This window comes from Carassius gibelio, chromosome A1, assembly GCF_023724105.1.
Source record: "Carassius gibelio isolate Cgi1373 ecotype wild population from Czech Republic chromosome A1, carGib1.2-hapl.c, whole genome shotgun sequence".
In the NCBI taxonomy this organism is placed as follows: Eukaryota; Metazoa; Chordata; class Actinopteri; order Cypriniformes; family Cyprinidae; genus Carassius; species Carassius gibelio.
In genome coordinates this window covers 1-26,396 of record NC_068371.1, presented here as the reverse complement: position 1 = coordinate 26,396, position 26,396 = coordinate 1, and positions in this window count along the sequence as shown.

Below are 26,396 nucleotides of genomic sequence, written 5' to 3'. Positions count from 1 at the left end.
GTTTACTTTTTTTGTTTTAGTGTACACTTTTTTGTGTTACTAACTTCACAGACCCATTTATTTATGTTTCACTTTCACACACTTATTTGTGTTTTTAGCACCCCTTTGTTTTATTTTACAACACATTTTTTTGTGTTATGTATCACTCACGGCACCCCCATTGTCTTTTCAACATCAACTGTGCTTTCATTCAAAAAAATACACCTTTTTGTGCTATGATACATCCCTCTTTCTAGCTCACTACTGTACATTTTTGTGTATCACATTTAAACCAACTATATACAAATTCTGTTTACATGACTCTTAACCCATATATATCTTTTTTGATTTTTTACAGATGGAGACATCCAGTATGGTTTTCCGTAAAGGGAGACCAGCGAGGCCCAGAGAGAGAGGCACGGGCTGAGTTAGGTAAGTAGAGATACCAGAACCAACGCCCAAAGGGCATCGGACTGGGTTGTGCACTGTCCATACCCACCCATGGTCACCAAGCAGGCTCCACTTTCATACTGGCTCACACCAGAGTGTCCCATCACCCAGTATAGGGCTCTAACAGTCAGGGCTCTAATGTCCCGGGCTCTATTACCCAGGGCCTAAGTGGTTAAGGTCAGGGTTGGTTTTTGGGAGGAGATTTTAAACTATATACAAGTACACAAGCCTTTTATCGCGACGTTTCGACAGCTTTCTGTGTCTTCTTCAGGCATGACTTGTGTAAAATAAATGTTTTTCTCTCGGAGCTCAATTTAATTTTTTAATTTTATTTCTAAACACCAGGTATGTGGTGGAGCAAAAAATCAACTGTCATCCTCTTCTCACTCGGGAGCTGTGTGTGCAGCTTCTTATACCCCGAGCAGGGCCTAGGCTCCTCCCCTCTGTTTATTTTTGAATTTTTAAATTTTTCTAATTTTTCAGAGCCTTTTCTTTGAATATATCAAGCACTTTTAAGTGCATTTTTTGAATTCAAGCACTCTTTCATCTTCCCTTACACTCTTATAAGTTTACTTTTTTTGTTTTAGTGTACACTTTTTTGTGTTACTAACTTCACAGACCCATTTATTTATGTTTCACTTTCACACACTTATTTGTGTTTTTAGCACCCCTTTGTTTTATTTTACAACACATTTTTTTGTGTTATGTATCACTCACGGCACCCCCATTGTCTTTTCAACATCAACTGTGCTTTCATTCAAAAAAATACACCTTTTTGTGCTATGATACATCCCTCTTTCTAGCTCACTACTGTACATTTTTGTGTATCACATTTAAACCAACTATATACAAATTCTGTTTACATGACTCTTAACCCATATATATCTTTTTTGATTTTTTACAGATGGAGACATCCAGTATGGTTTTCCGTAAAGGGAGACCAGCGAGGCCCAGAGAGAGAGGCACGGGCTGAGTTAGGTAAGTAGAGATACCAGAACCAACGCCCAAAGGGCATCGGACTGGGTTGTGCACTGTCCATCCCACCCATGGTCACCAAGCAGGCTCCACTTTCATACTGGCTCACACCAGAGTGTCCCATCACCCAGTATAGGGCTCTAACAGTCAGGGCTCTAATGTCCCGGGCTCTATTACCCAGGGCCTAAGTGGTTAAGGTCAGGGTTGGTTTTTGGGAGGAGATTTTAAACTATATACAAGTACACAAGCCTTTTATCGCGACGTTTCGACAGCTTTCTGTGTCTTCTTCAGGCATGACTTGTGTAAAATAAATGTTTTTCTCTCGGAGCTCAATTTAATTTTTTAATTTTATTTCTAAACACCAGGTATGTGGTGGAGCAAAAAATCAACTGTCATCCTCTTCTCACTCGGGAGCTGTGTGTGCAGCTTCTTATACCCCGAGCAGGGCCTAGGCTCCTCCCCTCTGTTTATTTTTGAATTTTTAAATTTTTCTAATTTTTCAGAGCCTTTTCTTTGAATATATCAAGCACTTTTAAGTGCATTTTTTGAATTCAAGCACTCTTTCATCTTCCCTTACACTCTTATAAGTTTACTTTTTTTGTTTTAGTGTACACTTTTTTGTGTTACTAACTTCACAGACCCATTTATTTATGTTTCACTTTCACACACTTATTTGTGTTTTTAGCACCCCTTTGTTTTATTTTACAACACATTTTTTTGTGTTATGTATCACTCACGGCACCCCCATTGTCTTTTCAACATCAACTGTGCTTTCATTCAAAAAAATACACCTTTTTGTGCTATGATACATCCCTCTTTCTAGCTCACTACTGTACATTTTTGTGTATCACATTTAAACCAACTATATACAAATTCTGTTTACATGACTCTTAACCCATATATATCTTTTTTGATTTTTTACAGATGGAGACATCCAGTATGGTTTTCCGTAAAGGGAGACCAGCGAGGCCCAGAGAGAGAGGCACGGGCTGAGTTAGGTAAGTAGAGATACCAGAACCAACGCCCAAAGGGCATCGGACTGGGTTGTGCACTGTCCATCCCACCCATGGTCACCAAGCAGGCTCCACTTTCATACTGGCTCACACCAGAGTGTCCCATCACCCAGTATAGGGCTCTAACAGTCAGGGCTCTAATGTCCCGGGCTCTATTACCCAGGGCCTAAGTGGTTAAGGTCAGGGTTGGTTTTTGGGAGGAGATTTTAAACTATATACAAGTACACAAGCCTTTTATCGCGACGTTTCGACAGCTTTCTGTGTCTTCTTCAGGCATGACTTGTGTAAAATAAATGTTTTTCTCTCGGAGCTCAATTTAATTTTTTAATTTTATTTCTAAACACCAGGTATGTGGTGGAGCAAAAAATCAACTGTCATCCTCTTCTCACTCGGGAGCTGTGTGTGCAGCTTCTTATACCCCGAGCAGGGCCTAGGCTCCTCCCCTCTGTTTATTTTTGAATTTTTAAATTTTTCTAATTTTTCAGAGCCTTTTCTTTGAATATATCAAGCACTTTTAAGTGCATTTTTTGAATTCAAGCACTCTTTCATCTTCCCTTACACTCTTATAAGTTTACTTTTTTTGTTTTAGTGTACACTTTTTTGTGTTACTAACTTCACAGACCCATTTATTTATGTTTCACTTTCACACACTTATTTGTGTTTTTAGCACCCCTTTGTTTTATTTTACAACACATTTTTTTGTGTTATGTATCACTCACGGCACCCCCATTGTCTTTTCAACATCAACTGTGCTTTCATTCAAAAAAATACACCTTTTTGTGCTATGATACATCCCTCTTTCTAGCTCACTACTGTACATTTTTGTGTATCACATTTAAACCAACTATATACAAATTCTGTTTACATGACTCTTAACCCATATATATCTTTTTTGATTTTTTACAGATGGAGACATCCAGTATGGTTTTCCGTAAAGGGAGACCAGCGAGGCCCAGAGAGAGAGGCACGGGCTGAGTTAGGTAAGTAGAGATACCAGAACCAACGCCCAAAGGGCATCGGACTGGGTTGTGCACTGTCCATCCCACCCATGGTCACCAAGCAGGCTCCACTTTCATACTGGCTCACACCAGAGTGTCCCATCACCCAGTATAGGGCTCTAACAGTCAGGGCTCTAATGTCCCGGGCTCTATTACCCAGGGCCTAAGTGGTTAAGGTCAGGGTTGGTTTTTGGGAGGAGATTTTAAACTATATACAAGTACACAAGCCTTTTATCGCGACGTTTCGACAGCTTTCTGTGTCTTCTTCAGGCATGACTTGTGTAAAATAAATGTTTTTCTCTCGGAGCTCAATTTAATTTTTTAATTTTATTTCTAAACACCAGGTATGTGGTGGAGCAAAAAATCAACTGTCATCCTCTTCTCACTCGGGAGCTGTGTGTGCAGCTTCTTATACCCCGAGCAGGGCCTAGGCTCCTCCCCTCTGTTTATTTTTGAATTTTTAAATTTTTCTAATTTTTCAGAGCCTTTTCTTTGAATATATCAAGCACTTTTAAGTGCATTTTTTGAATTCAAGCACTCTTTCATCTTCCCTTACACTCTTATAAGTTTACTTTTTTTGTTTTAGTGTACACTTTTTTGTGTTACTAACTTCACAGACCCATTTATTTATGTTTCACTTTCACACACTTATTTGTGTTTTTAGCACCCCTTTGTTTTATTTTACAACACATTTTTTTGTGTTATGTATCACTCACGGCACCCCCATTGTCTTTTCAACATCAACTGTGCTTTCATTCAAAAAAATACACCTTTTTGTGCTATGATACATCCCTCTTTCTAGCTCACTACTGTACATTTTTGTGTATCACATTTAAACCAACTATATACAAATTCTGTTTACATGACTCTTAACCCATATATATCTTTTTTGATTTTTTACAGATGGAGACATCCAGTATGGTTTTCCGTAAAGGGAGACCAGCGAGGCCCAGAGAGAGAGGCACGGGCTGAGTTAGGTAAGTAGAGATACCAGAACCAACGCCCAAAGGGCATCGGACTGGGTTGTGCACTGTCCATCCCACCCATGGTCACCAAGCAGGCTCCACTTTCATACTGGCTCACACCAGAGTGTCCCATCACCCAGTATAGGGCTCTAACAGTCAGGGCTCTAATGTCCCGGGCTCTATTACCCAGGGCCTAAGTGGTTAAGGTCAGGGTTGGTTTTTGGGAGGAGATTTTAAACTATATACAAGTACACAAGCCTTTTATCGCGACGTTTCGACAGCTTTCTGTGTCTTCTTCAGGCATGACTTGTGTAAAATAAATGTTTTTCTCTCGGAGCTCAATTTAATTTTTTAATTTTATTTCTAAACACCAGGTATGTGGTGGAGCAAAAAATCAACTGTCATCCTCTTCTCACTCGGGAGCTGTGTGTGCAGCTTCTTATACCCCGAGCAGGGCCTAGGCTCCTCCCCTCTGTTTATTTTTGAATTTTTAAATTTTTCTAATTTTTCAGAGCCTTTTCTTTGAATATATCAAGCACTTTTAAGTGCATTTTTTGAATTCAAGCACTCTTTCATCTTCCCTTACACTCTTATAAGTTTACTTTTTTTGTTTTAGTGTACACTTTTTTGTGTTACTAACTTCACAGACCCATTTATTTATGTTTCACTTTCACACACTTATTTGTGTTTTTAGCACCCCTTTGTTTTATTTTACAACACATTTTTTTGTGTTATGTATCACTCACGGCACCCCCATTGTCTTTTCAACATCAACTGTGCTTTCATTCAAAAAAATACACCTTTTTGTGCTATGATACATCCCTCTTTCTAGCTCACTACTGTACATTTTTGTGTATCACATTTAAACCAACTATATACAAATTCTGTTTACATGACTCTTAACCCATATATATCTTTTTTGATTTTTTACAGATGGAGACATCCAGTATGGTTTTCCGTAAAGGGAGACCAGCGAGGCCCAGAGAGAGAGGCACGGGCTGAGTTAGGTAAGTAGAGATACCAGAACCAACGCCCAAAGGGCATCGGACTGGGTTGTGCACTGTCCATCCCACCCATGGTCACCAAGCAGGCTCCACTTTCATACTGGCTCACACCAGAGTGTCCCATCACCCAGTATAGGGCTCTAACAGTCAGGGCTCTAATGTCCCGGGCTCTATTACCCAGGGCCTAAGTGGTTAAGGTCAGGGTTGGTTTTTGGGAGGAGATTTTAAACTATATACAAGTACACAAGCCTTTTATCGCGACGTTTCGACAGCTTTCTGTGTCTTCTTCAGGCATGACTTGTGTAAAATAAATGTTTTTCTCTCGGAGCTCAATTTAATTTTTTAATTTTATTTCTAAACACCAGGTATGTGGTGGAGCAAAAAATCAACTGTCATCCTCTTCTCACTCGGGAGCTGTGTGTGCAGCTTCTTATACCCCGAGCAGGGCCTAGGCTCCTCCCCTCTGTTTATTTTTGAATTTTTAAATTTTTCTAATTTTTCAGAGCCTTTTCTTTGAATATATCAAGCACTTTTAAGTGCATTTTTTGAATTCAAGCACTCTTTCATCTTCCCTTACACTCTTATAAGTTTACTTTTTTTGTTTTAGTGTACACTTTTTTGTGTTACTAACTTCACAGACCCATTTATTTATGTTTCACTTTCACACACTTATTTGTGTTTTTAGCACCCCTTTGTTTTATTTTACAACACATTTTTTTGTGTTATGTATCACTCACGGCACCCCCATTGTCTTTTCAACATCAACTGTGCTTTCATTCAAAAAAATACACCTTTTTGTGCTATGATACATCCCTCTTTCTAGCTCACTACTGTACATTTTTGTGTATCACATTTAAACCAACTATATACAAATTCTGTTTACATGACTCTTAACCCATATATATCTTTTTTGATTTTTTACAGATGGAGACATCCAGTATGGTTTTCCGTAAAGGGAGACCAGCGAGGCCCAGAGAGAGAGGCACGGGCTGAGTTAGGTAAGTAGAGATACCAGAACCAACGCCCAAAGGGCATCGGACTGGGTTGTGCACTGTCCATCCCACCCATGGTCACCAAGCAGGCTCCACTTTCATACTGGCTCACACCAGAGTGTCCCATCACCCAGTATAGGGCTCTAACAGTCAGGGCTCTAATGTCCCGGGCTCTATTACCCAGGGCCTAAGTGGTTAAGGTCAGGGTTGGTTTTTGGGAGGAGATTTTAAACTATATACAAGTACACAAGCCTTTTATCGCGACGTTTCGACAGCTTTCTGTGTCTTCTTCAGGCATGACTTGTGTAAAATAAATGTTTTTCTCTCGGAGCTCAATTTAATTTTTTAATTTTATTTCTAAACACCAGGTATGTGGTGGAGCAAAAAATCAACTGTCATCCTCTTCTCACTCGGGAGCTGTGTGTGCAGCTTCTTATACCCCGAGCAGGGCCTAGGCTCCTCCCCTCTGTTTATTTTTGAATTTTTAAATTTTTCTAATTTTTCAGAGCCTTTTCTTTGAATATATCAAGCACTTTTAAGTGCATTTTTTGAATTCAAGCACTCTTTCATCTTCCCTTACACTCTTATAAGTTTACTTTTTTTGTTTTAGTGTACACTTTTTTGTGTTACTAACTTCACAGACCCATTTATTTATGTTTCACTTTCACACACTTATTTGTGTTTTTAGCACCCCTTTGTTTTATTTTACAACACATTTTTTTGTGTTATGTATCACTCACGGCACCCCCATTGTCTTTTCAACATCAACTGTGCTTTCATTCAAAAAAATACACCTTTTTGTGCTATGATACATCCCTCTTTCTAGCTCACTACTGTACATTTTTGTGTATCACATTTAAACCAACTATATACAAATTCTGTTTACATGACTCTTAACCCATATATATCTTTTTTGATTTTTTACAGATGGAGACATCCAGTATGGTTTTCCGTAAAGGGAGACCAGCGAGGCCCAGAGAGAGAGGCACGGGCTGAGTTAGGTAAGTAGAGATACCAGAACCAACGCCCAAAGGGCATCGGACTGGGTTGTGCACTGTCCATCCCACCCATGGTCACCAAGCAGGCTCCACTTTCATACTGGCTCACACCAGAGTGTCCCATCACCCAGTATAGGGCTCTAACAGTCAGGGCTCTAATGTCCCGGGCTCTATTACCCAGGGCCTAAGTGGTTAAGGTCAGGGTTGGTTTTTGGGAGGAGATTTTAAACTATATACAAGTACACAAGCCTTTTATCGCGACGTTTCGACAGCTTTCTGTGTCTTCTTCAGGCATGACTTGTGTAAAATAAATGTTTTTCTCTCGGAGCTCAATTTAATTTTTTAATTTTATTTCTAAACACCAGGTATGTGGTGGAGCAAAAAATCAACTGTCATCCTCTTCTCACTCGGGAGCTGTGTGTGCAGCTTCTTATACCCCGAGCAGGGCCTAGGCTCCTCCCCTCTGTTTATTTTTGAATTTTTAAATTTTTCTAATTTTTCAGAGCCTTTTCTTTGAATATATCAAGCACTTTTAAGTGCATTTTTTGAATTCAAGCACTCTTTCATCTTCCCTTACACTCTTATAAGTTTACTTTTTTTGTTTTAGTGTACACTTTTTTGTGTTACTAACTTCACAGACCCATTTATTTATGTTTCACTTTCACACACTTATTTGTGTTTTTAGCACCCCTTTGTTTTATTTTACAACACATTTTTTTGTGTTATGTATCACTCACGGCACCCCCATTGTCTTTTCAACATCAACTGTGCTTTCATTCAAAAAAATACACCTTTTTGTGCTATGATACATCCCTCTTTCTAGCTCACTACTGTACATTTTTGTGTATCACATTTAAACCAACTATATACAAATTCTGTTTACATGACTCTTAACCCATATATATCTTTTTTGATTTTTTACAGATGGAGACATCCAGTATGGTTTTCCGTAAAGGGAGACCAGCGAGGCCCAGAGAGAGAGGCACGGGCTGAGTTAGGTAAGTAGAGATACCAGAACCAACGCCCAAAGGGCATCGGACTGGGTTGTGCACTGTCCATCCCACCCATGGTCACCAAGCAGGCTCCACTTTCATACTGGCTCACACCAGAGTGTCCCATCACCCAGTATAGGGCTCTAACAGTCAGGGCTCTAATGTCCCGGGCTCTATTACCCAGGGCCTAAGTGGTTAAGGTCAGGGTTGGTTTTTGGGAGGAGATTTTAAACTATATACAAGTACACAAGCCTTTTATCGCGACGTTTCGACAGCTTTCTGTGTCTTCTTCAGGCATGACTTGTGTAAAATAAATGTTTTTCTCTCGGAGCTCAATTTAATTTTTTAATTTTATTTCTAAACACCAGGTATGTGGTGGAGCAAAAAATCAACTGTCATCCTCTTCTCACTCGGGAGCTGTGTGTGCAGCTTCTTATACCCCGAGCAGGGCCTAGGCTCCTCCCCTCTGTTTATTTTTGAATTTTTAAATTTTTCTAATTTTTCAGAGCCTTTTCTTTGAATATATCAAGCACTTTTAAGTGCATTTTTTGAATTCAAGCACTCTTTCATCTTCCCTTACACTCTTATAAGTTTACTTTTTTTGTTTTAGTGTACACTTTTTTGTGTTACTAACTTCACAGACCCATTTATTTATGTTTCACTTTCACACACTTATTTGTGTTTTTAGCACCCCTTTGTTTTATTTTACAACACATTTTTTTGTGTTATGTATCACTCACGGCACCCCCATTGTCTTTTCAACATCAACTGTGCTTTCATTCAAAAAAATACACCTTTTTGTGCTATGATACATCCCTCTTTCTAGCTCACTACTGTACATTTTTGTGTATCACATTTAAACCAACTATATACAAATTCTGTTTACATGACTCTTAACCCATATATATCTTTTTTGATTTTTTACAGATGGAGACATCCAGTATGGTTTTCCGTAAAGGGAGACCAGCGAGGCCCAGAGAGAGAGGCACGGGCTGAGTTAGGTAAGTAGAGATACCAGAACCAACGCCCAAAGGGCATCGGACTGGGTTGTGCACTGTCCATCCCACCCATGGTCACCAAGCAGGCTCCACTTTCATACTGGCTCACACCAGAGTGTCCCATCACCCAGTATAGGGCTCTAACAGTCAGGGCTCTAATGTCCCGGGCTCTATTACCCAGGGCCTAAGTGGTTAAGGTCAGGGTTGGTTTTTGGGAGGAGATTTTAAACTATATACAAGTACACAAGCCTTTTATCGCGACGTTTCGACAGCTTTCTGTGTCTTCTTCAGGCATGACTTGTGTAAAATAAATGTTTTTCTCTCGGAGCTCAATTTAATTTTTTAATTTTATTTCTAAACACCAGGTATGTGGTGGAGCAAAAAATCAACTGTCATCCTCTTCTCACTCGGGAGCTGTGTGTGCAGCTTCTTATACCCCGAGCAGGGCCTAGGCTCCTCCCCTCTGTTTATTTTTGAATTTTTAAATTTTTCTAATTTTTCAGAGCCTTTTCTTTGAATATATCAAGCACTTTTAAGTGCATTTTTTGAATTCAAGCACTCTTTCATCTTCCCTTACACTCTTATAAGTTTACTTTTTTTGTTTTAGTGTACACTTTTTTGTGTTACTAACTTCACAGACCCATTTATTTATGTTTCACTTTCACACACTTATTTGTGTTTTTAGCACCCCTTTGTTTTATTTTACAACACATTTTTTTGTGTTATGTATCACTCACGGCACCCCCATTGTCTTTTCAACATCAACTGTGCTTTCATTCAAAAAAATACACCTTTTTGTGCTATGATACATCCCTCTTTCTAGCTCACTACTGTACATTTTTGTGTATCACATTTAAACCAACTATATACAAATTCTGTTTACATGACTCTTAACCCATATATATCTTTTTTGATTTTTTACAGATGGAGACATCCAGTATGGTTTTCCGTAAAGGGAGACCAGCGAGGCCCAGAGAGAGAGGCACGGGCTGAGTTAGGTAAGTAGAGATACCAGAACCAACGCCCAAAGGGCATCGGACTGGGTTGTGCACTGTCCATCCCACCCATGGTCACCAAGCAGGCTCCACTTTCATACTGGCTCACACCAGAGTGTCCCATCACCCAGTATAGGGCTCTAACAGTCAGGGCTCTAATGTCCCGGGCTCTATTACCCAGGGCCTAAGTGGTTAAGGTCAGGGTTGGTTTTTGGGAGGAGATTTTAAACTATATACAAGTACACAAGCCTTTTATCGCGACGTTTCGACAGCTTTCTGTGTCTTCTTCAGGCATGACTTGTGTAAAATAAATGTTTTTCTCTCGGAGCTCAATTTAATTTTTTAATTTTATTTCTAAACACCAGGTATGTGGTGGAGCAAAAAATCAACTGTCATCCTCTTCTCACTCGGGAGCTGTGTGTGCAGCTTCTTATACCCCGAGCAGGGCCTAGGCTCCTCCCCTCTGTTTATTTTTGAATTTTTAAATTTTTCTAATTTTTCAGAGCCTTTTCTTTGAATATATCAAGCACTTTTAAGTGCATTTTTTGAATTCAAGCACTCTTTCATCTTCCCTTACACTCTTATAAGTTTACTTTTTTTGTTTTAGTGTACACTTTTTTGTGTTACTAACTTCACAGACCCATTTATTTATGTTTCACTTTCACACACTTATTTGTGTTTTTAGCACCCCTTTGTTTTATTTTACAACACATTTTTTTGTGTTATGTATCACTCACGGCACCCCCATTGTCTTTTCAACATCAACTGTGCTTTCATTCAAAAAAATACACCTTTTTGTGCTATGATACATCCCTCTTTCTAGCTCACTACTGTACATTTTTGTGTATCACATTTAAACCAACTATATACAAATTCTGTTTACATGACTCTTAACCCATATATATCTTTTTTGATTTTTTACAGATGGAGACATCCAGTATGGTTTTCCGTAAAGGGAGACCAGCGAGGCCCAGAGAGAGAGGCACGGGCTGAGTTAGGTAAGTAGAGATACCAGAACCAACGCCCAAAGGGCATCGGACTGGGTTGTGCACTGTCCATCCCACCCATGGTCACCAAGCAGGCTCCACTTTCATACTGGCTCACACCAGAGTGTCCCATCACCCAGTATAGGGCTCTAACAGTCAGGGCTCTAATGTCCCGGGCTCTATTACCCAGGGCCTAAGTGGTTAAGGTCAGGGTTGGTTTTTGGGAGGAGATTTTAAACTATATACAAGTACACAAGCCTTTTATCGCGACGTTTCGACAGCTTTCTGTGTCTTCTTCAGGCATGACTTGTGTAAAATAAATGTTTTTCTCTCGGAGCTCAATTTAATTTTTTAATTTTATTTCTAAACACCAGGTATGTGGTGGAGCAAAAAATCAACTGTCATCCTCTTCTCACTCGGGAGCTGTGTGTGCAGCTTCTTATACCCCGAGCAGGGCCTAGGCTCCTCCCCTCTGTTTATTTTTGAATTTTTAAATTTTTCTAATTTTTCAGAGCCTTTTCTTTGAATATATCAAGCACTTTTAAGTGCATTTTTTGAATTCAAGCACTCTTTCATCTTCCCTTACACTCTTATAAGTTTACTTTTTTTGTTTTAGTGTACACTTTTTTGTGTTACTAACTTCACAGACCCATTTATTTATGTTTCACTTTCACACACTTATTTGTGTTTTTAGCACCCCTTTGTTTTATTTTACAACACATTTTTTTGTGTTATGTATCACTCACGGCACCCCCATTGTCTTTTCAACATCAACTGTGCTTTCATTCAAAAAAATACACCTTTTTGTGCTATGATACATCCCTCTTTCTAGCTCACTACTGTACATTTTTGTGTATCACATTTAAACCAACTATATACAAATTCTGTTTACATGACTCTTAACCCATATATATCTTTTTTGATTTTTTACAGATGGAGACATCCAGTATGGTTTTCCGTAAAGGGAGACCAGCGAGGCCCAGAGAGAGAGGCACGGGCTGAGTTAGGTAAGTAGAGATACCAGAACCAACGCCCAAAGGGCATCGGACTGGGTTGTGCACTGTCCATCCCACCCATGGTCACCAAGCAGGCTCCACTTTCATACTGGCTCACACCAGAGTGTCCCATCACCCAGTATAGGGCTCTAACAGTCAGGGCTCTAATGTCCCGGGCTCTATTACCCAGGGCCTAAGTGGTTAAGGTCAGGGTTGGTTTTTGGGAGGAGATTTTAAACTATATACAAGTACACAAGCCTTTTATCGCGACGTTTCGACAGCTTTCTGTGTCTTCTTCAGGCATGACTTGTGTAAAATAAATGTTTTTCTCTCGGAGCTCAATTTAATTTTTTAATTTTATTTCTAAACACCAGGTATGTGGTGGAGCAAAAAATCAACTGTCATCCTCTTCTCACTCGGGAGCTGTGTGTGCAGCTTCTTATACCCCGAGCAGGGCCTAGGCTCCTCCCCTCTGTTTATTTTTGAATTTTTAAATTTTTCTAATTTTTCAGAGCCTTTTCTTTGAATATATCAAGCACTTTTAAGTGCATTTTTTGAATTCAAGCACTCTTTCATCTTCCCTTACACTCTTATAAGTTTACTTTTTTTGTTTTAGTGTACACTTTTTTGTGTTACTAACTTCACAGACCCATTTATTTATGTTTCACTTTCACACACTTATTTGTGTTTTTAGCACCCCTTTGTTTTATTTTACAACACATTTTTTTGTGTTATGTATCACTCACGGCACCCCCATTGTCTTTTCAACATCAACTGTGCTTTCATTCAAAAAAATACACCTTTTTGTGCTATGATACATCCCTCTTTCTAGCTCACTACTGTACATTTTTGTGTATCACATTTAAACCAACTATATACAAATTCTGTTTACATGACTCTTAACCCATATATATCTTTTTTGATTTTTTACAGATGGAGACATCCAGTATGGTTTTCCGTAAAGGGAGACCAGCGAGGCCCAGAGAGAGAGGCACGGGCTGAGTTAGGTAAGTAGAGATACCAGAACCAACGCCCAAAGGGCATCGGACTGGGTTGTGCACTGTCCATCCCACCCATGGTCACCAAGCAGGCTCCACTTTCATACTGGCTCACACCAGAGTGTCCCATCACCCAGTATAGGGCTCTAACAGTCAGGGCTCTAATGTCCCGGGCTCTATTACCCAGGGCCTAAGTGGTTAAGGTCAGGGTTGGTTTTTGGGAGGAGATTTTAAACTATATACAAGTACACAAGCCTTTTATCGCGACGTTTCGACAGCTTTCTGTGTCTTCTTCAGGCATGACTTGTGTAAAATAAATGTTTTTCTCTCGGAGCTCAATTTAATTTTTTAATTTTATTTCTAAACACCAGGTATGTGGTGGAGCAAAAAATCAACTGTCATCCTCTTCTCACTCGGGAGCTGTGTGTGCAGCTTCTTATACCCCGAGCAGGGCCTAGGCTCCTCCCCTCTGTTTATTTTTGAATTTTTAAATTTTTCTAATTTTTCAGAGCCTTTTCTTTGAATATATCAAGCACTTTTAAGTGCATTTTTTGAATTCAAGCACTCTTTCATCTTCCCTTACACTCTTATAAGTTTACTTTTTTTGTTTTAGTGTACACTTTTTTGTGTTACTAACTTCACAGACCCATTTATTTATGTTTCACTTTCACACACTTATTTGTGTTTTTAGCACCCCTTTGTTTTATTTTACAACACATTTTTTTGTGTTATGTATCACTCACGGCACCCCCATTGTCTTTTCAACATCAACTGTGCTTTCATTCAAAAAAATACACCTTTTTGTGCTATGATACATCCCTCTTTCTAGCTCACTACTGTACATTTTTGTGTATCACATTTAAACCAACTATATACAAATTCTGTTTACATGACTCTTAACCCATATATATCTTTTTTGATTTTTTACAGATGGAGACATCCAGTATGGTTTTCCGTAAAGGGAGACCAGCGAGGCCCAGAGAGAGAGGCACGGGCTGAGTTAGGTAAGTAGAGATACCAGAACCAACGCCCAAAGGGCATCGGACTGGGTTGTGCACTGTCCATCCCACCCATGGTCACCAAGCAGGCTCCACTTTCATACTGGCTCACACCAGAGTGTCCCATCACCCAGTATAGGGCTCTAACAGTCAGGGCTCTAATGTCCCGGGCTCTATTACCCAGGGCCTAAGTGGTTAAGGTCAGGGTTGGTTTTTGGGAGGAGATTTTAAACTATATACAAGTACACAAGCCTTTTATCGCGACGTTTCGACAGCTTTCTGTGTCTTCTTCAGGCATGACTTGTGTAAAATAAATGTTTTTCTCTCGGAGCTCAATTTAATTTTTTAATTTTATTTCTAAACACCAGGTATGTGGTGGAGCAAAAAATCAACTGTCATCCTCTTCTCACTCGGGAGCTGTGTGTGCAGCTTCTTATACCCCGAGCAGGGCCTAGGCTCCTCCCCTCTGTTTATTTTTGAATTTTTAAATTTTTCTAATTTTTCAGAGCCTTTTCTTTGAATATATCAAGCACTTTTAAGTGCATTTTTTGAATTCAAGCACTCTTTCATCTTCCCTTACACTCTTATAAGTTTACTTTTTTTGTTTTAGTGTACACTTTTTTGTGTTACTAACTTCACAGACCCATTTATTTATGTTTCACTTTCACACACTTATTTGTGTTTTTAGCACCCCTTTGTTTTATTTTACAACACATTTTTTTGTGTTATGTATCACTCACGGCACCCCCATTGTCTTTTCAACATCAACTGTGCTTTCATTCAAAAAAATACACCTTTTTGTGCTATGATACATCCCTCTTTCTAGCTCACTACTGTACATTTTTGTGTATCACATTTAAACCAACTATATACAAATTCTGTTTACATGACTCTTAACCCATATATATCTTTTTTGATTTTTTACAGATGGAGACATCCAGTATGGTTTTCCGTAAAGGGAGACCAGCGAGGCCCAGAGAGAGAGGCACGGGCTGAGTTAGGTAAGTAGAGATACCAGAACCAACGCCCAAAGGGCATCGGACTGGGTTGTGCACTGTCCATCCCACCCATGGTCACCAAGCAGGCTCCACTTTCATACTGGCTCACACCAGAGTGTCCCATCACCCAGTATAGGGCTCTAACAGTCAGGGCTCTAATGTCCCGGGCTCTATTACCCAGGGCCTAAGTGGTTAAGGTCAGGGTTGGTTTTTGGGAGGAGATTTTAAACTATATACAAGTACACAAGCCTTTTATCGCGACGTTTCGACAGCTTTCTGTGTCTTCTTCAGGCATGACTTGTGTAAAATAAATGTTTTTCTCTCGGAGCTCAATTTAATTTTTTAATTTTATTTCTAAACACCAGGTATGTGGTGGAGCAAAAAATCAACTGTCATCCTCTTCTCACTCGGGAGCTGTGTGTGCAGCTTCTTATACCCCGAGCAGGGCCTAGGCTCCTCCCCTCTGTTTATTTTTGAATTTTTAAATTTTTCTAATTTTTCAGAGCCTTTTCTTTGAATATATCAAGCACTTTTAAGTGCATTTTTTGAATTCAAGCACTCTTTCATCTTCCCTTACACTCTTATAAGTTTACTTTTTTTGTTTTAGTGTACACTTTTTTGTGTTACTAACTTCACAGACCCATTTATTTATGTTTCACTTTCACACACTTATTTGTGTTTTTAGCACCCCTTTGTTTTATTTTACAACACATTTTTTTGTGTTATGTATCACTCACGGCACCCCCATTGTCTTTTCAACATCAACTGTGCTTTCATTCAAAAAAATACACCTTTTTGTGCTATGATACATCCCTCTTTCTAGCTCACTACTGTACATTTTTGTGTATCACATTTAAACCAACTATATACAAATTCTGTTTACATGACTCTTAACCCATATATATCTTTTTTGATTTTTTACAGATGGAGACATCCAGTATGGTTTTCCGTAAAGGGAGACCAGCGAGGCCCAGAGAGAGAGGCACGGGCTGAGTTAGGTAAGTAGAGATACCAGAACCAACGCCCAAAGGGCATCGGACTGGGTTGTGCACTGTCCATCCCACCCATGGTCACCAAGCAGGCTCCACTTTCATACTGGCTCACACCAGAGTGTCCCATCACCCAGTATAGGGCTCTAACAGTCAGGGCTCTAATGTCCCGGGCTCTATTACCCAGGGCCTAAGTGGTTAAGGTCAGGGTTGGTTTTTGGGAGGAGATTTTAAACTATATACAAGTACACAAGCCTTTTATCGCGACGTTTCGACAGCTTTCTGTGTCTTCTTCAGGCATGACTTGTGTAAAATAAATGTTTTTCTCTCGGAGCTCAATTTAATTTTTTAATTTTATTTCTAAACACCAGGTATGTGGTGGAGCAAAAAATCAACTGTCATCCTCTTCTCACTCGGGAGCTGTGTGTGCAGCTTCTTATACCCCGAGCAGGGCCTAGGCTCCTCCCCTCTGTTTATTTTTGAATTTTTAAATTTTTCTAATTTTTCAGAGCCTTTTCTTTGAATATATCAAGCACTTTTAAGTGCATTTTTTGAATTCAAGCACTCTTTCATCTTCCCTTACACTCTTATAAGTTTACTTTTTTTGTTTTAGTGTACACTTTTTTGTGTTACTAACTTCACAGACCCATTTATTTATGTTTCACTTTCACACACTTATTTGTGTTTTTAGCACCCCTTTGTTTTATTTTACAACACATTTTTTTGTGTTATGTATCACTCACGGCACCCCCATTGTCTTTTCAACATCAACTGTGCTTTCATTCAAAAAAATACACCTTTTTGTGCTATGATACATCCCTCTTTCTAGCTCACTACTGTACATTTTTGTGTATCACATTTAAACCAACTATATACAAATTCTGTTTACATGACTCTTAACCCATATATATCTTTTTTGATTTTTTACAGATGGAGACATCCAGTATGGTTTTCCGTAAAGGGAGACCAGCGAGGCCCAGAGAGAGAGGCACGGGCTGAGTTAGGTAAGTAGAGATACCAGAACCAACGCCCAAAGGGCATCGGACTGGGTTGTGCACTGTCCATCCCACCCATGGTCACCAAGCAGGCTCCACTTTCATACTGGCTCACACCAGAGTGTCCCATCACCCAGTATAGGGCTCTAACAGTCAGGGCTCTAATGTCCCGGGCTCTATTACCCAGGGCCTAAGTGGTTAAGGTCAGGGTTGGTTTTTGGGAGGAGATTTTAAACTATATACAAGTACACAAGCCTTTTATCGCGACGTTTCGACAGCTTTCTGTGTCTTCTTCAGGCATGACTTGTGTAAAATAAATGTTTTTCTCTCGGAGCTCAATTTAATTTTTTAATTTTATTTCTAAACACCAGGTATGTGGTGGAGCAAAAAATCAACTGTCATCCTCTTCTCACTCGGGAGCTGTGTGTGCAGCTTCTTATACCCCGAGCAGGGCCTAGGCTCCTCCCCTCTGTTTATTTTTGAATTTTTAAATTTTTCTAATTTTTCAGAGCCTTTTCTTTGAATATATCAAGCACTTTTAAGTGCATTTTTTGAATTCAAGCACTCTTTCATCTTCCCTTACACTCTTATAAGTTTACTTTTTTTGTTTTAGTGTACACTTTTTTGTGTTACTAACTTCACAGACCCATTTATTTATGTTTCACTTTCACACACTTATTTGTGTTTTTAGCACCCCTTTGTTTTATTTTACAACACATTTTTTTGTGTTATGTATCACTCACGGCACCCCCATTGTCTTTTCAACATCAACTGTGCTTTCATTCAAAAAAATACACCTTTTTGTGCTATGATACATCCCTCTTTCTAGCTCACTACTGTACATTTTTGTGTATCACATTTAAACCAACTATATACAAATTCTGTTTACATGACTCTTAACCCATATATATCTTTTTTGATTTTTTACAGATGGAGACATCCAGTATGGTTTTCCGTAAAGGGAGACCAGCGAGGCCCAGAGAGAGAGGCACGGGCTGAGTTAGGTAAGTAGAGATACCAGAACCAACGCCCAAAGGGCATCGGACTGGGTTGTGCACTGTCCATCCCACCCATGGTCACCAAGCAGGCTCCACTTTCATACTGGCTCACACCAGAGTGTCCCATCACCCAGTATAGGGCTCTAACAGTCAGGGCTCTAATGTCCCGGGCTCTATTACCCAGGGCCTAAGTGGTTAAGGTCAGGGTTGGTTTTTGGGAGGAGATTTTAAACTATATACAAGTACACAAGCCTTTTATCGCGACGTTTCGACAGCTTTCTGTGTCTTCTTCAGGCATGACTTGTGTAAAATAAATGTTTTTCTCTCGGAGCTCAATTTAATTTTTTAATTTTATTTCTAAACACCAGGTATGTGGTGGAGCAAAAAATCAACTGTCATCCTCTTCTCACTCGGGAGCTGTGTGTGCAGCTTCTTATACCCCGAGCAGGGCCTAGGCTCCTCCCCTCTGTTTATTTTTGAATTTTTAAATTTTTCTAATTTTTCAGAGCCTTTTCTTTGAATATATCAAGCACTTTTAAGTGCATTTTTTGAATTCAAGCACTCTTTCATCTTCCCTTACACTCTTATAAGTTTACTTTTTTTGTTTTAGTGTACACTTTTTTGTGTTACTAACTTCACAGACCCATTTATTTATGTTTCACTTTCACACACTTATTTGTGTTTTTAGCACCCCTTTGTTTTATTTTACAACACATTTTTTTGTGTTATGTATCACTCACGGCACCCCCATTGTCTTTTCAACATCAACTGTGCTTTCATTCAAAAAAATACACCTTTTTGTGCTATGATACATCCCTCTTTCTAGCTCACTACTGTACATTTTTGTGTATCACATTTAAACCAACTATATACAAATTCTGTTTACATGACTCTTAACCCATATATATCTTTTTTGATTTTTTACAGATGGAGACATCCAGTATGGTTTTCCGTAAAGGGAGACCAGCGAGGCCCAGAGAGAGAGGCACGGGCTGAGTTAGGTAAGTAGAGATACCAGAACCAACGCCCAAAGGGCATCGGACTGGGTTGTGCACTGTCCATCCCACCCATGGTCACCAAGCAGGCTCCACTTTCATACTGGCTCACACCAGAGTGTCCCATCACCCAGTATAGGGCTCTAACAGTCAGGGCTCTAATGTCCCGGGCTCTATTACCCAGGGCCTAAGTGGTTAAGGTCAGGGTTGGTTTTTGGGAGGAGATTTTAAACTATATACAAGTACACAAGCCTTTTATCGCGACGTTTCGACAGCTTTCTGTGTCTTCTTCAGGCATGACTTGTGTAAAATAAATGTTTTTCTCTCGGAGCTCAATTTAATTTTTTAATTTTATTTCTAAACACCAGGTATGTGGTGGAGCAAAAAATCAACTGTCATCCTCTTCTCACTCGGGAGCTGTGTGTGCAGCTTCTTATACCCCGAGCAGGGCCTAGGCTCCTCCCCTCTGTTTATTTTTGAATTTTTAAATTTTTCTAATTTTTCAGAGCCTTTTCTTTGAATATATCAAGCACTTTTAAGTGCATTTTTTGAATTCAAGCACTCTTTCATCTTCCCTTACACTCTTATAAGTTTACTTTTTTTGTTTTAGTGTACACTTTTTTGTGTTACTAACTTCACAGACCCATTTATTTATGTTTCACTTTCACACACTTATTTGTGTTTTTAGCACCCCTTTGTTTTATTTTACAACACATTTTTTTGTGTTATGTATCACTCACGGCACCCCCATTGTCTTTTCAACATCAACTGTGCTTTCATTCAAAAAAATACACCTTTTTGTGCTATGATACATCCCTCTTTCTAGCTCACTACTGTACATTTTTGTGTATCACATTTAAACCAACTATATACAAATTCTGTTTACATGACTCTTAACCCATATATATCTTTTTTGATTTTTTACAGATGGAGACATCCAGTATGGTTTTCCGTAAAGGGAGACCAGCGAGGCCCAGAGAGAGAGGCACGGGCTGAGTTAGGTAAGTAGAGATACCAGAACCAACGCCCAAAGGGCATCGGACTGGGTTGTGCACTGTCCATCCCACCCATGGTCACCAAGCAGGCTCCACTTTCATACTGGCTCACACCAGAGTGTCCCATCACCCAGTATAGGGCTCTAACAGTCAGGGCTCTAATGTCCCGGGCTCTATTACCCAGGGCCTAAGTGGTTAAGGTCAGGGTTGGTTTTTGGGAGGAGATTTTAAACTATATACAAGTACACAAGCCTTTTATCGCGACGTTTCGACAGCTTTCTGTGTCTTCTTCAGGCATGACTTGTGTAAAATAAATGTTTTTCTCTCGGAGCTCAATTTAATTTTTTAATTTTATTTCTAAACACCAGGTATGTGGTGGAGCAAAAAATCAACTGTCATCCTCTTCTCACTCGGGAGCTGTGTGTGCAGCTTCTTATACCCCGAGCAGGGCCTAGGCTCCTCCCCTCTGTTTATTTTTGAATTTTTAAATTTTTCTAATTTTTCAGAGCCTTTTCTTTGAATATATCAAGCACTTTTAAGTGCATTTTTTGAATTCAAGCACTCTTTCATCTTCCCTTACACTCTTATAAGTTTACTTTTTTTGTTTTAGTGTACACTTTTTTGTGTTACTAACTTCACAGACCCATTTATTTATGTTTCACTTTCACACACTTATTTGTGTTTTTAGCACCCCTTTGTTTTATTTTACAACACATTTTTTTGTGTTATGTATCACTCACGGCACCCCCATTGTCTTTTCAACATCAACTGTGCTTTCATTCAAAAAAATACACCTTTTTGTGCTATGATACATCCCTCTTTCTAGCTCACTACTGTACATTTTTGTGTATCACATTTAAACCAACTATATACAAATTCTGTTTACATGACTCTTAACCCATATATATCTTTTTTGATTTTTTACAGATGGAGACATCCAGTATGGTTTTCCGTAAAGGGAGACCAGCGAGGCCCAGAGAGAGAGGCACGGGCTGAGTTAGGTAAGTAGAGATACCAGAACCAACGCCCAAAGGGCATCGGACTGGGTTGTGCACTGTCCATCCCACCCATGGTCACCAAGCAGGCTCCACTTTCATACTGGCTCACACCAGAGTGTCCCATCACCCAGTATAGGGCTCTAACAGTCAGGGCTCTAATGTCCCGGGCTCTATTACCCAGGGCCTAAGTGGTTAAGGTCAGGGTTGGTTTTTGGGAGGAGATTTTAAACTATATACAAGTACACAAGCCTTTTATCGCGACGTTTCGACAGCTTTCTGTGTCTTCTTCAGGCATGACTTGTGTAAAATAAATGTTTTTCTCTCGGAGCTCAATTTAATTTTTTAATTTTATTTCTAAACACCAGGTATGTGGTGGAGCAAAAAATCAACTGTCATCCTCTTCTCACTCGGGAGCTGTGTGTGCAGCTTCTTATACCCCGAGCAGGGCCTAGGCTCCTCCCCTCTGTTTATTTTTGAATTTTTAAATTTTTCTAATTTTTCAGAGCCTTTTCTTTGAATATATCAAGCACTTTTAAGTGCATTTTTTGAATTCAAGCACTCTTTCATCTTCCCTTACACTCTTATAAGTTTACTTTTTTTGTTTTAGTGTACACTTTTTTGTGTTACTAACTTCACAGACCCATTTATTTATGTTTCACTTTCACACACTTATTTGTGTTTTTAGCACCCCTTTGTTTTATTTTACAACACATTTTTTTGTGTTATGTATCACTCACGGCACCCCCATTGTCTTTTCAACATCAACTGTGCTTTCATTCAAAAAAATACACCTTTTTGTGCTATGATACATCCCTCTTTCTAGCTCACTACTGTACATTTTTGTGTATCACATTTAAACCAACTATATACAAATTCTGTTTACATGACTCTTAACCCATATATATCTTTTTTGATTTTTTACAGATGGAGACATCCAGTATGGTTTTCCGTAAAGGGAGACCAGCGAGGCCCAGAGAGAGAGGCACGGGCTGAGTTAGGTAAGTAGAGATACCAGAACCAACGCCCAAAGGGCATCGGACTGGGTTGTGCACTGTCCATCCCACCCATGGTCACCAAGCAGGCTCCACTTTCATACTGGCTCACACCAGAGTGTCCCATCACCCAGTATAGGGCTCTAACAGTCAGGGCTCTAATGTCCCGGGCTCTATTACCCAGGGCCTAAGTGGTTAAGGTCAGGGTTGGTTTTTGGGAGGAGATTTTAAACTATATACAAGTACACAAGCCTTTTATCGCGACGTTTCGACAGCTTTCTGTGTCTTCTTCAGGCATGACTTGTGTAAAATAAATGTTTTTCTCTCGGAGCTCAATTTAATTTTTTAATTTTATTTCTAAACACCAGGTATGTGGTGGAGCAAAAAATCAACTGTCATCCTCTTCTCACTCGGGAGCTGTGTGTGCAGCTTCTTATACCACCGAGCAGGGCCTAGGCTCCTCCCCTCTGTTTATTTTTGAATTTTTAAATTTTTCTAATTTTTCAGAGCCTTTTCTTTGAATATATCAAGCACTTTTAAGTGCATTTTTTGAATTCAAGCACTCTTTCATCTTCCCTTACACTCTTATAAGTTTACTTTTTTTGTTTTAGTGTACACTTTTTTGTGTTACTAACTTCACAGACCCATTTATTTATGTTTCACTTTCACACACTTATTTGTGTTTTTAGCACCCCTTTGTTTTATTTTACAACACATTTTTTTGTGTTATGTATCACTCACGGCACCCCCATTGTCTTTTCAACATCAACTGTGCTTTCATTCAAAAAAATACACCTTTTTGTGCTATGATACATCCCTCTTTCTAGCTCACTACTGTACATTTTTGTGTATCACATTTAAACCAACTATATACAAATTCTGTTTACATGACTCTTAACCCATATATATCTTTTTTGATTTTTTACAGATGGAGACATCCAGTATGGTTTTCCGTAAAGGGAGACCAGCGAGGCCCAGAGAGAGAGGCACGGGCTGAGTTAGGTAAGTAGAGATACCAGAACCAACGCCCAAAGGGCATCGGACTGGGTTGTGCACTGTCCATCCCACCCATGGTCACCAAGCAGGCTCCACTTTCATACTGGCTCACACCAGAGTGTCCCATCACCCAGTATAGGGCTCTAACAGTCAGGGCTCTAATGTCCCGGGCTCTATTACCCAGGGCCTAAGTGGTTAAGGTCAGGGTTGGTTTTTGGGAGGAGATTTTAAACTATATACAAGTACACAAGCCTTTTATCGCGACGTTTCGACAGCTTTCTGTGTCTTCTTCAGGCATGACTTGTGTAAAATAAATGTTTTTCTCTCGGAGCTCAATTTAATTTTTTAATTTTATTTCTAAACACCAGGTATGTGGTGGAGCAAAAAATCAACTGTCATCCTCTTCTCACTCGGGAGCTGTGTGTGCAGCTTCTTATACCCCGAGCAGGGCCTAGGCTCCTCCCCTCTGTTTATTTTTGAATTTTTAAATTTTTCTAATTTTTCAGAGCCTTTTCTTTGAATATATCAAGCACTTTTAAGTGCATTTTTTGAATTCAAGCACTCTTTCATCTTCCCTTACACTCTTATAAGTTTACTTTTTTTGTTTTAGTGTACACTTTTTTGTGTTACTAACTTCACAGACCCATTTATTTATGTTTCACTTTCACACACTTATTTGTGTTTTTAGCACCCCTTTGTTTTATTTTACAACACATTTTTTTGTGTTATGTATCACTCACGGCACCCCCATTGTCTTTTCAACATCAACTGTGCTTTCATTCAAAAAAATACACCTTTTTGTGCTATGATACATCCCTCTTTCTAGCTCACTACTGTACATTTTTGTGTATCACATTTAAACCAACTATATACAAATTCTGTTTACATGACTCTTAACCCATATATATCTTTTTTGATTTTTTACAGATGGAGACATCCAGTATGGTTTTCCGTAAAGGGAGACCAGCGAGGCCCAGAGAGAGAGGCACGGGCTGAGTTAGGTAAGTAGAGATACCAGAACCAACGCCCAAAGGGCATCGGACTGGGTTGTGCACTGTCCATCCCACCCATGGTCACCAAGCAGGCTCCACTTTCATACTGGCTCACACCAGAGTGTCCCATCACCCAGTATAGGGCTCTAACAGTCAGGGCTCTAATGTCCCGGGCTCTATTACCCAGGGCCTAAGTGGTTAAGGTCAGGGTTGGTTTTTGGGAGGAGATTTTAAACTATATACAAGTACACAAGCCTTTTATCGCGACGTTTCGACAGCTTTCTGTGTCTTCTTCAGGCATGACTTGTGTAAAATAAATGTTTTTCTCTCGGAGCTCAATTTAATTTTTTAATTTTATTTCTAAACACCAGGTATGTGGTGGAGCAAAAAATCAACTGTCATCCTCTTCTCACTCGGGAGCTGTGTGTGCAGCTTCTTATACCCCGAGCAGGGCCTAGGCTCCTCCCCTCTGTTTATTTTTGAATTTTTAAATTTTTCTAATTTTTCAGAGCCTTTTCTTTGAATATATCAAGCACTTTTAAGTGCATTTTTTGAATTCAAGCACTCTTTCATCTTCCCTTACACTCTTATAAGTTTACTTTTTTTGTTTTAGTGTACACTTTTTTGTGTTACTAACTTCACAGACCCATTTATTTATGTTTCACTTTCACACACTTATTTGTGTTTTTAGCACCCCTTTGTTTTATTTTACAACACATTTTTTTGTGTTATGTATCACTCACGGCACCCCCATTGTCTTTTCAACATCAACTGTGCTTTCATTCAAAAAAATACACCTTTTTGTGCTATGATACATCCCTCTTTCTAGCTCACTACTGTACATTTTTGTGTATCACATTTAAACCAACTATATACAAATTCTGTTTACATGACTCTTAACCCATATATATCTTTTTTGATTTTTTACAGATGGAGACATCCAGTATGGTTTTCCGTAAAGGGAGACCAGCGAGGCCCAGAGAGAGAGGCACGGGCTGAGTTAGGTAAGTAGAGATACCAGAACCAACGCCCAAAGGGCATCGGACTGGGTTGTGCACTGTCCATCCCACCCATGGTCACCAAGCAGGCTCCACTTTCATACTGGCTCACACCAGAGTGTCCCATCACCCAGTATAGGGCTCTAACAGTCAGGGCTCTAATGTCCCGGGCTCTATTACCCAGGGCCTAAGTGGTTAAGGTCAGGGTTGGTTTTTGGGAGGAGATTTTAAACTATATACAAGTACACAAGCCTTTTATCGCGACGTTTCGACAGCTTTCTGTGTCTTCTTCAGGCATGACTTGTGTAAAATAAATGTTTTTCTCTCGGAGCTCAATTTAATTTTTTAATTTTATTTCTAAACACCAGGTATGTGGTGGAGCAAAAAATCAACTGTCATCCTCTTCTCACTCGGGAGCTGTGTGTGCAGCTTCTTATACCCCGAGCAGGGCCTAGGCTCCTCCCCTCTGTTTATTTTTGAATTTTTAAATTTTTCTAATTTTTCAGAGCCTTTTCTTTGAATATATCAAGCACTTTTAAGTGCATTTTTTGAATTCAAGCACTCTTTCATCTTCCCTTACACTCTTATAAGTTTACTTTTTTTGTTTTAGTGTACACTTTTTTGTGTTACTAACTTCACAGACCCATTTATTTATGTTTCACTTTCACACACTTATTTGTGTTTTTAGCACCCCTTTGTTTTATTTTACAACACATTTTTTTGTGTTATGTATCACTCACGGCACCCCCATTGTCTTTTCAACATCAACTGTGCTTTCATTCAAAAAAATACACCTTTTTGTGCTATGATACATCCCTCTTTCTAGCTCACTACTGTACATTTTTGTGTATCACATTTAAACCAACTATATACAAATTCTGTTTACATGACTCTTAACCCATATATATCTTTTTTGATTTTTTACAGATGGAGACATCCAGTATGGTTTTCCGTAAAGGGAGACCAGCGAGGCCCAGAGAGAGAGGCACGGGCTGAGTTAGGTAAGTAGAGATACCAGAACCAACGCCCAAAGGGCATCGGACTGGGTTGTGCACTGTCCATCCCACCCATGGTCACCAAGCAGGCTCCACTTTCATACTGGCTCACACCAGAG